Source organism: Macrotis lagotis, chromosome 4, assembly GCF_037893015.1.
Source record: "Macrotis lagotis isolate mMagLag1 chromosome 4, bilby.v1.9.chrom.fasta, whole genome shotgun sequence".
Classification (NCBI taxonomy): domain Eukaryota; kingdom Metazoa; phylum Chordata; class Mammalia; order Peramelemorphia; family Peramelidae; genus Macrotis; species Macrotis lagotis.
This window is the reverse complement of record NC_133661.1, coordinates 86,265,614-86,278,194: the sequence shown is the minus strand read 5'-3', so window position 1 is coordinate 86,278,194 and position 12,581 is coordinate 86,265,614. Positions and strand designations below refer to the sequence as shown.

At 34.1% G+C, this 12,581-nt stretch overlaps 1 non-coding gene across 1 annotated transcript; it reads right to left on the bottom strand.

Moving 5' to 3' along the window:
- Positions 1–7,454: 7,454 nt before the first annotated feature.
- On the bottom strand, positions 7,455–7,556 carry LOC141523163 (U6 spliceosomal RNA). The gene has a single exon (XR_012478363.1). It is a non-coding gene; the product is annotated as a U6 spliceosomal RNA (small nuclear RNA).
- Positions 7,557–12,581: the final 5,025 nt, after the last annotated feature.

The window sequence follows — 12,581 nt, the reverse complement described above, 5'->3', positions numbered from 1 at the left end:
TGACATCTCCCTGTTTTATACCTCACTTCAAATTCACTATCAAATAGATTTTAAAGAGGGTTATTTCTGATGTTATATCTTTTAAGAAATCTTCAATGATCTTGATATTTGGATGGAAGACACCTTGTTATAAAAAGGGCACAAAGGATAGCATTTTGTTCTACTGAATCAATGCTTTTTTTTAAATCAACAAATGATAAGCACAATGAAATGGTTTATCCTCCACATCTTGTAGTTTACTATGAATTGATGAAGATATGATACCTTGTTGACTATTGTCTGAGGAAAGTCTGATTTCTCTCAACTAATGCCTTCCTTGAGGTTGTTGTCAACTAATAAAGATCTTATAAAGATTTTACACAGATGAGAGAGGGGTCATTCAGATCTGTAGTTATTGGCATTCAGTCATCCTTTTTTTCATTTTTAATAAGGTTCAAAAACTTTTCTGTGTCTTTAATATATTCCTTTCTACTAGGTAACATTATATCAGTCTGTCTACATCTTTACAATTGTATTACCTCCAGTTTGGTTCTCTTTTCCATACTCTTGATTCAATTTAGGTGCTTTAGTCTTAGTCCCATTTCTCCAGAAACACAACTGCTGTTTAGATATGGTATACACATTGCATCAAAAACAGTGCTTCCACCTGTTTCCATACTCTTGATTCAATTTAGGTGCCTTTCCTATCTGTTGTCTTTAGACTTCAAGTTTCCTGTGAAAGCAAAATTCTATCATTTCAAATTTAACATTCATCTGATGCTGATATATGATGGTGAAACATGGAATACCACTGCTTCTGAAGAATGAAAAATGAAAATCATACATAGAGCAATGGAGAAGCACATGATAAATGTGATCAGGTTGCCACGTATATCAAATGATGAATTCTAAAGAAGAATAAGAGTAAAAGGCAACACTGAAAAATTATATGAGAAAATGAAGTGTTTGTGTAATAAGAATGAGAGTAGGACATCTGGGGCAGAGCCAAGATGGCAGTGTGAAGCTAGCATACTCCAGGAGCTTTACTCTACCTAAAGTTAAATGAAGCTTTTATGCATACATTAAAGCTACATATTCCACCAAAAAAAGAGATCTAGACAAGTTTTCAACTGTAGAAATGGAGAATCTTCAGTGAAGATCTATCTCTTCTGAAAAAGAGGGGAGGTAAAATTCAGCTAGATGGGAAAGTGGGAAAGCCAACTATAGGCTGCTCACCAGAGAGCAAATCAGGTCCTGGAAAATAGATAGCAGGACAGCAGGGAGGGTCCTAACTCCATACAAAGTCTGAACCCTGGGAACACTGGGACAACAGACAGGACTGTGTTGGGAACAAATCACTGCATAGACAGAGCCTGGATATAAAAAAAACAAAAAAACAAAAAAACTTCTGCATAGGTAAGTGCTTGGCAAGTGATAAACAAGTATTAAATCCCAGCCCCAGAACAAAAAGTTCAGGACTATACTCCCTATTTCCCAGGAGTGGAGCTAACCAATCAAAATGAGCAGAAAAACAAAAAGAATGCCAACCATAGAAAGTTACTATTCAGATAGAAAAAGAAAGCAATGACAACTTACTTATATGGGAAGTTTCAAATGAGTTTATGAACTAGATTCAAATCCAAAACCCTATGGAAGAGTTTAAAAATGATTTTAAAAACCAAAAAAGAGATGAAGAAAAAAATGGAAAAACAGAAACGAGACAGGCAGAAAAATTATGAAAAATTGATGAAATAAATCAACTCATTTAAAAGTAAAAATGACCAAGGGGGGAAAAGAGTATAACTCATCAAAAAATAAAATCAACCAACTGGAAAAAGAATGTAACTTAGTTAAAAGTCAAATTGATCATAGAAGGAAATGACCTTAACTCAGAGAGACCAGAACCTCTGAGGAGAATATGATCTGATCTCCAGAAAATACTGATCTTGTATCTTCAGGACCTGAGTTCTAGTCTTGTGAAGGTCAGCTACTATCATCTATTATTGGTTTTGATTATGTCATTTATTATAAGACCTTGATCAAACCATTTCTCTTCTCTGGACCTTAACGTATTTATCTGTGAACCAAAAAATGGTCCCTGACATCCCATTTGTTTCTAAGACTCTATGAGACTATATTTTCCTAAAGATCCTAGCTATAGCTCCATAGAATATGCTTTGCAGGATTATGGATTAAGAGTTGAAAGGGACCTTTAGACATCATCTCGGCCACACACATAACCTCATTTTATAGACAGGAAAACTGAATCTCATAGGGGAGCCCAAACCTTCTATCATAAATCAATGTTCTTTCCATTCTGTGAAAAGATAACAAGCTCAGATCTTATCCAAAATGATGAGTCCACTGCAGAGCACAACAGCAGTGCCTTGAACTAGTTTAGCACTACCTCTTAACCCAGTTCTTACCCACATCCTAAAACTGCACTTGAAACTGCAACCAAACCCATCCAAATGATTACAAACTGGTTTTGAAGGAGGGAGAGAGGGTATTTAGAGGGACTGGACATGAAAACACCATGAAGATGTTTTGCTTTGCCTAACACTTTGGTTATGATTGGGTGGAGTGGGGGTGTAAATCATTCAAGAAGTGATTTGGCTTTGTATGTTACTTTGGCTCATGAGGATTGTGTGTACACAGAGGGTATTTGAAAAGGGAGTAAGGTATAGAGTGAATAAAATTTGATGTTATTTATGATTCCTGAGGAGGATATTACCAATGATACTGAAGAAAGGAGGATACTTAGTGTCTATGTAGTAATAATGCTTATCAACCAATCAAGCAATCAATAAATTAATCAACTTTTGGGAATAGTACTTCTATCAAGACAGATAAAAGGAGTGTATTTTGGCAAAGGGGTTTTAAGTACAAGACAGCATTAAAACATAAAAGGAAGGACTATTCTAGGAGAGGGTTAAGGATTAGTGGATAAATAATGTTAGGCGAAGAGGCACAAAGACCTATTATAGTAGAGGGGGAAAGGGAGGGTGTGAACACTGAATAAATCTACTGAATATTTTTGGCCCAGAGAGGGAATTATATATATTTCCAATTGTGATTAAAAATCTATCCTGCCCTACTGGAAAGTAGGGGGAGAAAGGGAAAGATAGGGGAAGAAGGGACTAACAAAAGGGAAGACAAAGGTAAAAATGAAAGTAAAGTTAAAGCTAAAATTTAAAGGGGAAAGGGAGCAAAACATTGATGAGAAGGAATAAGGGAAAAGGAAAGAGAAAAAGGATAAAAGAGGAAAGATAGGACATGGAGAGAAATACAGAATCACTAATCTTAAATGTAAATATATATTAAATGTATATTCTTTCATAAAACAGAAGCAGATAGCAGAATGGATTAAAAACCAGAATCCTACAATATATTGTTTACAATAAACACATTTGAAGCAGGGAGATACACATAAGATAAAGGTAAAAGGCTGGAGTAAAATATTTTAGGTTCAGCAGAAGTAAAAAAGCAGGGGTAGTAACCCTAATCTCAGACAAAGCAGAAGCAAAAATAGATCTCATTAAAAGAGATTAAAAAAGGAAACTACGTCTTCTTAAAAGGTCCCATAGACAATGAAGTTTTATCATTTCTAAACATAAATGCACCAAGAAGTAGAACATCCAGATTTGCAGAGAAGCTGAACAAATTGCAAGGAAACATAGACAGCAAAATTTAAAACTCTCTCTCTCAGAATTAGATAAATCTAACCATAAAATAAATAAGAAGGATGTTAAGAAAGTGAATAAAATCTTAAACAACTTAGATATGATTGACCTCTGGAGTAAATTGAATGGGAATAAAAAATAAAATACCTTTTTCTCTGTAGTCCATGGCACCTATATCATAATTGACCATGTACTAGGGCATAAAAACCTTACAATCAAATACAGAAAGGCAAAAATAATAAAAGCATATTTTTCAGATCATGATGCAATAAAATTATATATAATGAAGGACCTTGGAAAGATAGAACAAAAATTAATTAGAAATTAGATCATTTAATTTTAAAGAATGAATCAAATAACAAATTATTGAAATTATCAAGCATTTCATCTGAGAAAATGAAACCAATAAGACAATATAACAAAATTTGTGGGTTGCAGTTAAAACAGTTAGTGGGTTGCAGATAAAGCATTTATCTCTAAATGCTTAATATAAATAAAATAGAGAAAGAGGAGTTCAATGAATTGGGTATGCAACTCAAAAACTTGAAAAAGAACAAATTAAATCTACCCAATTAAATATTAAATTAGAAATTCTGAAAATCAAAAAAGAGATTAATACAATTGAAAGCAAGAAAACAATTGATCTAATAAACAGAACAGTTGACTTTTTTGAAAAAATAAATAAAATAGCTAAACCTTTGGTTAATAGGATTTCTTTTTTTAAAAAAGGAAGAATACTAAATTACCTGTATCAAAAATGAAAAGGATGGACTCACCACCAATAGGAGGAAATTAAAGAGATAATTTGGGACTATTTTGCCCAATTGTATGCCAATAAATTTGGCAACCTGAGTGACAGGAATGAATATTTACAAAAAATGCAAACTATCCAGATTAACATAAGAGGAAATAAAATACTTAAATAACCCTATTTCAGAAAAAAGAAATTGAAGAAATCAGCAATAAACTCCCTAAGAAAAAGTCTCCAGGTCCAGATGGATTTACAGATGAATTCTACCAAACATTTAAGGAACAATTAATTCAATTTCTATAAAAACTCTTTAAAAAACAGTTCTGCCAAAATTCTTTTATGACACCAATATGTTGATACCTAAACCAGGAAGAGTGAAAGCAGACAAAGAAAATTATAGACCAATCTCCTTAATGAACATTGATGTAAAAATCTTTAATTAAATTTTAGCAAAGAGATTGCAACAAATTATTGCTAGGATAATGCACCATTATCATGTAGAATTTATACTAAGTAAGTAGGGGTCGTTCAATATTATAAAAACCCTCAACATAAGTGAACACATCAATAACAAAGCCAATAGAAATCCTGATTATCTCAATATATACTGATAAAACTTTTGATAAAAAACCATCTCTTCCTATTAAAAACACTAGAGAGAATAGGAATAAATGGAATTTTCCTTAAAATAATAAGCAGTATCTCTCTAAACCTTCCACAAATATTATATATAATAGGGATAAACTAGGAACATTTCCAATAAGATCAGGGGTGAAGCAAGGATGTCCATTATCAGCATTACTATTTAATATAGTATTAGAAATGCTAAATAGCAATAAGAGAAGAAAAAGAAATTGAAGGAATTAAAATTGGCAGTGCAGAAGCAAAGCTTTCTCTCTTTGCAGATGATATGTTATACTTACAGGAACCCTAGAAAATCATCCAAAGAAACCTACTTGAAACAATTAACAACTTGAGTAAAGAAGCAGGATATAAAATAGACTGATATAAATCACCAATATTTCTTTATATGAACAGGGGCAAGACATAGAAAGAGAAATTCCATTTAAAATAATTGCAGACAACATAAAATACTTGGGAATCTACCTTTTAAGATAAACCTAGAAATTGTATGAACACAGTTGCATAACACTTTTCATCCAAGTAAAATCAGATCTAAACAATTGGGAAAACCTCAATTCCTCATGTTCAGCCAACTAATAAACTGTCAATTCTACACAAATTAAATTACTCACTCAGTGATAGACCAATAAACTACGAAACAACTATTTTATAGAGCTAGGAAAATTTTTAACAAAAGGTCAAGATATTAAGGGAACTGATGAAAAAAAAAGGAAAGGAAGGTGGCCTAGCTGTACCAGATATAAAACTTTACTGTAAAGTGGCAGTCATCAGAATTGTCTGGTACTGGTTAAGAAATAGAATACAGGACTAGTGGGTTAGAAGAAATAAAAAAGAAACAGTAGTAAATGCCCATAGTAATCTACTGCTAGACAAACCCAAAGACATTAGCTTCTGGAATAAGAACATACTCTTTGACAAAAATTGTTGGGAAAATTGAAAAATAATATGGCAAAAACTATGCCTAGACCCACATACCTATACCAAAATAAGGGCAAAGGATTTAGACATGAAGAGTGAGCTCATAGACAAATTAACAGATCAAGAAGTGATCTAATTGTCAGATCTTTGGAAAGAGGAGAAATTTATGAATAATAAAGAAATAGAGTATGTTGTAAAATGCAAAATGGATGGTTTTGATTATATTAAATTTAAAAGTTTTGCATTAATAGAACCAATGCTGCAAAGATTAGAAGGAAAACAGAAAGCTGGGAAATAATTTTCACAGCTAGGGGTTCTGATAAAGGTCTAATTTCTAAAGTATAAAAAGAATTGAATACAATTTATAAGGTTACAAGTCATTCCCCAGTTAATAAATGGTCAAAGGATGTGAACAGATAATTTTCAAAATAAGAAATTAAAGCTATATATTCTCATATGAAAAAATGCTCCAAATCATTATTGATTAGAGAAATGCAAATTTAAACAAACAAGTATCAGATTGGCTAAGATGACAAAAAGGGAGAACAATCAACATTGGAGAGGTTGTGGGAGGATTGGGATATTAAGGCACTGTTAGTGGAGTTGTAAACTAATGCAATCATTCTGGAGAGCAATATGGAACTATGCCAAAGAACCATAAAATTGATGATATGTTCCACATGTTCCAAAATGTTTGTAGCTGTTCTTTTTTGTAGTGGCAAAGAATTGGAAATTGAGGGGGAATGACTGAACAAGTTATGGTATATGCTATAGAGTGTTTTTGTTCCATATGAAATTATTTATAGTCAAACTCTAGAGATACATAGAAAGAATTACAGGAACTGATGCTGAGCAAAGGAAGAAGAACCAAGGAAACATTGCACAAATTAACAACAACATTGTGAGATGTATGCAGCTTTTCTCAGCAGTTTAGAAAGTTATGACAACACCATCCACATCCAGATGAAAAAAAAAGCAGAAAAACCCCACAGAATATGAATGTTCAGTTTTTTAAAATTTCTCTCATATTTTCCCTTCCTATTCCATGGTTTTCTTTCTTTTCCCTTAATCCTAATTCCTCATATACAAAATGATATGTAATATGTAAGCATGTTAAATGCAAATGTACATGTACAACATTCACTAGACTGTTCACCACTGAGGGGTGGAAGGAAGGTGGAAGAAAATTGCATAATTTATAAATATGCAAATAGATGAATGCTGAAAAACTGTCACAACATATAATTGAGAAAATAAAATGTCAATAACAAAAGGAATGACAGCTGACAAGTATTCAAGCAAAGTGATCCACTAATAACCTCATAATCTTAGAACTGTAAAAAGGTCTTTAGCATGTTGGTTTGAGATTTGAATAATTTGAGGGAACACCATAACCAATTATAGATCAATTTGAATATTTGAGAATAATCCGGCTGAGTCCCTCCATCCTCCCAATAGAACATTCCCTTTTACCCAACCAAAAATAGGAATACTTCATAAATTTACAAATCATCTTTGCACAGGAATCATGCTAATCACTATATTGTTCCAATTCAAATATATATTTGGATGATACTAGTTTTAAATGTGCTTCCAAAACACTCATAAATTCTTTTTTCCCTTAAAAATATGTTATATTCATTAATATGTAGGAATGTAACAACCCAGAAGGGAGAGATTTATTTATAAGACAAAAAATTTGATTGTTCTTAAATCGAGCTTTGAATGGCATTTGTCCCTTACCTAATAAAAGTAGAGAGTCAATATACAAGCAATTTAATTAAAATTTTATTTAATTCTCCATAAATATTTACTTTAGATACCTATTCCATTAAAGTTCTGCAATGAAAAGATTTCCACTTTCCTATTAAAAATTCTACCTAAACCTTTCTTCAATTGAGCAAATACTGCCTTTCACTTGAATAATTGCTGTAGATAAAATTAGAAGTGTGATATATATATATATATATATGTATATATATATAAATTTGCTTTATTGTCTTATTATATATGGTAAGACGGAAAAGGGAAGCTGTTGAACTCAGAGAAAGAATAATCAATATCAGTAGTCCTTGTGCTTCCATAGTTCACAGAATTAGGAAAAGAATATAAGAAAGAATAAAACGCCAAATTTAATTTGAGGCTAGAGACTAGATGACCATTTATAGGAGGGATTAAATACCCTCTGAAGTCCTCTTCATCTCTGATATCTTATGATTCCTCACTGGGTGCTACAATTTGAGAGAGGATCATATTGCTTGTCTTCATTTGAGGAAAAGACAAATGATTCACCTAATGGGATTTGGAATATGAACTTCTCATGCAATTAGAAACCCCTCCAAACAAAATAAGCAAAAGAGAGCTATTAGACATTTAGATAAAAGTCAAATTCCAGGCTTGGTGCCTCTTGTGGGCTTGATGGATTTTTTCCAATACAGCCCAGGAAAAATCTAGGAGCTACTAGAGAAAATGAATGAAATCTAAGAAAGAAGAATGCAGAGATAGATACAGAACAGCCCTTGTTGTTGTTGCTTTCAGCAGTGTCTGATTCTTTGTGACCCCATTTGGGGGCTTCTTGGCAAAAGTACTGAAGTACTTTGTCATTTCTGTCTCCAAATCATGTTACAGATGAGGAAATGGAGGCAAACAGGGTTAAGTAACTTGTCCAGGCTAACACAGCTAGTAAATTTTAAGACAGATTTGAACTCAGAAAAATGAGTCATCCTACTTCAGGTCTGGCACTGTATCCACTGTGCCATCTAGCTGCCTGAGAAGAGATTAAAAAGTGCACAGAGGCTCAGTAGAATGGTCAGAAATAAATATAAGGTCTTCATAATGGTAGTTACAGATGTGGGGATAGCTACTTGAAAATAAACATAGACATAATATTAAAGTAAGGACTCAGTTATTTTAAAAAACCTATATATATAAATGGAAAAGATATTGACCTAGGATATAAATTGAGAATTGCTTTCAGAATATTCAAGCAACCACTGCAATGATAATTTAAGGATGGTAGAAAAGGATGAGGATAATAATTAAAAACCAAAACTATATGATTTACCCCACATTCACAAAAAAGAGAGAGAGAAGACAGGTTAGGTGCCAGAGGACATTCATTTGCTTAAGAGGAAGAAATTCTCCTTTCAGGAAATTAAAATTATTCCTAAAAAGAGATGCTTGCTAAGTGATATATTCTGAAGATTAACCAAGTGAAAATAAGACTGAATCTACCCTCCCTTATCTGAGAGGCAACAGCCACAGAGATAGAAAGTAGCACCAGAAGCATCGAATGATGGGGTGGGTGGGGGAGTGGGGGGTTCTTGATTCAGTCAAATTGTCTTCACAAGATTATCATGGGGATCAAAGGAAAACATGTGGGTAGGGATATGGATAAAGGGATACATGATGCTAAACCATGTTAATGATCTATTTGGTAGATATAAAATTGAGGCAAGTCATTTTGCCTCTTGAAGTCTCAGTTTCCTTTTCTGTAAAGTGAAGAAATTGTGTTAAAGAATTTTTTTAAGGACAATTAAGGACAATTTGTAAGGACAATTAATTAGCTAGATGACACAATCAATTGCTGGGTCTGGAGTCAGGAGGACTCTTCTTGAGTTCAAATCTGGCCCTAGACTTATTAGCTACATGATCCTGTCTCTTAAAACCCTTTTAGCCTCCATTTCAACTATAAAATGACCTAGAGAAGGAAATGACAAATCACTCTGTTATCTGTGCAAAGAAAATCCTAAATGGAGTCACAAAGAATCAGAGACAACTGAAAACAAAGCTCTCCAAGTTCTCCAAATTCTGAATTCTACAATTCTGCAGATTCAAAGACCTATGCAAATATGAGTATATTAGTCAACTGAAAATAATACCGATCTTGGATCTTCAGGATCTGAGTTCTAGTCTTGTGAAGATCAACTACTATCAGCTATTATTGGTTTTGATTATAAGACCTTGGTCAAACCATTTCTCTTCTCTGGACCTCATCTTATTTATCTGTGAAACAAAAATGGTCCCTGACATCCCTTTTGGTTCTAAGATTCTATTAGACTATATTTTCCTAAAGATCCTAGCTATAGCTCCATAGAATATGCTTTGCAGGATTATGGATTAAGAGTTGAAAGGGACCTTCAGACATCATCTTGGCCACACACATAACCTCATTTTATAGACAGGAAAACTGAATCTCAGAGGGGTTCGGTAATCTATCCAGTATCTGAGGGTTGATAAATGACAAAGTTTAGTTAAGAGTCCAAACCTTCTATCATAAATCAATGTTCTTTCCATTGTGCCATTCTGTGAAAAGATAACAAGTCAGATCTTATCCAAAATGATGAGTCCACTGCAGAGCACAACAGCAGTGTCTTGAACTAGTTTAGCACTACCTCTTAACCCAGTTCTTACCCACATCCTAAAAATGCACTTGAAACTGCAACCAAACCCATCCAAATGATTACAGACTGCTTTTGTAGCTTAGTTTGGAATGTGGAATGAGGCAATGACTCAGAACTGCATGGTTGGCATGGTGAGCTCTCTGCTGGCACTGCACTTGTCCTAACCTTTCTCTTCCCAACACTCTTCCCTAAGTTCATTCTTTCATGACATTTTCCTTAAGCTGTAACTGGTCACCCTTCCTCTGATCTCTCTTGCCTCCAACCTTCTGATCACAGTTCTCAAGTTAATCTTTGTAATGCTTAATTAAGCTATACTGCATTTTTTTGCTATAGGAATATCTTCAACAACTCCATATTTTACAGGTGATGCTCTTTTGCCCACCGAGTAAATCTCAATGTGCCCATTGATCTCATCCTGGCATTTAAAGTCCTTCACAATTTGGCTATAACTAACCTTAATCTTCACCCCTGTCTCTTATTCATACTAAATCTTCAGTTACCTAGTAAGATATCTTTGGATTTATGGACTGGATTTCTTTATGGATTATGTCTTAAACTCAAATCACTCTGGTTCTCATTGGTTGGTCAACAAGAGGTCCCAGGTCAAGTCCCACTTAGTCATTGTTTAGATTCCGATGGCTCAGAATGAGTATAAATAGTAATTGTTCCTGTTTTGACCCAAAACCTTGAATGTTTTCCCCTCCCAGGTTGATTTTTTTTTACTGGGTTAAAAAAGGCCATTTTGTTGCTCATTTTTACCTAGCCTTAATGAATGAATGGGCATTGACTCAAATAGAGAATTGGGAAAGACAACTTAAGAATGCCAAAGATTATGGCAGCTAGGTGGTGCAGTGGATAGGGCACTGGCCCTGGAGTCAGGAGTCCCTGAGTTCAAATCCGACCTCAGACACTTAATAATTACCTAGCTGTGTGGCCTTGGGCAAGCCACTTAAACCCATTTGCCTTGCAAAAACTTAAAAAAAAAAGAATACCAAAGATTTCCACTGCATCTGGGGGTCATCTCCAGTTTCCCTGATCTATGTCTTGCCACTGGTCCTTTGTAAGGGACTGTTGTACGTGGTAGTACTGTAAACTTTTATCCCCCAGTGTCCTCTAGCACCAGAACATTGTTTTACCAAGTGCCATGGGAGTGGGAGTGGACCAGGGAATGGGGAGGATATTTAAGCACTTGTATTTGGTTTAATACATGGAGATCTTGCAGATCTTGGAGATCTTGGAGAACTTGTCTTCCTTGTCTCCTGCCCCTTCAATGTTCACTGGGGTAAGGATAGGCTAGCCAGCAGAAACCTAATACTTTCTGAGCAGCTAGTCTAACAGGAACATAACAGTCCTTGACAGGTTTGGAGGAGAGAGCGAGACTGGAGACTTTGCACAGCCCTTCCTCACTTAGATCCAGTTCACTTCAAAGTCATGACATCTCCTTCCTGATGTCATAGTCCTTTTTGAGAATAAAGGACAAACAACAGTCTTCAGTCAAACTGAATGATTTGACACTCCACAAACTAATTCTTTCTCTTTTGAAAACCCTCCCTCTCCTCAAATTAAAAAAAAAACCATTATTTTTATTGAAATCTTATAAAATCCCATTCAAATGCTTCTTCTTCAATTCTGTCTTAGACTCCTAACTCCCATTAACCCACTCTAAGCCAGAAGTGATCTTACAATCCTCTAAACACATAACATTTTTGTTATAACTTTCTTAATACAATCTGCCTTACGTGGTGAATTATTTATTATGTCATATTTCCTCGAAAGTAGGAACTGTGCTGTTTTTCTTTATACTCCCAGTATTTAACATGCTAATTGGCATATAGTAGGTATTTAACAATTTGTTTTCGTTTGAGTCATTGATTTATATACATATCTTATTCCTATTTGATTATAAGTTCTCTAAAGACATGGAATGTTATCTTATTCCCATTTATTCTTAGTTAAATTTAATAAGCATTTAAGTGGGAAGATATTATCCTTGCTGCTTATGATGCAAACATGTAAAACAGCCTAGTCTCCTCCTTCCATAGGGGATATGATTTAACACAAGTGAGAACAAGGCATGGAAGAATGTGATCTTGACAAAGGAAAAGTATGGAAAAAGTGAACTAAAAGGAGACTAGTTTATTAAAGGTTCCTTTTATGGAGGGGTTAACTCTTAAAACCTTGACTGAATGATCATTTCAGCTT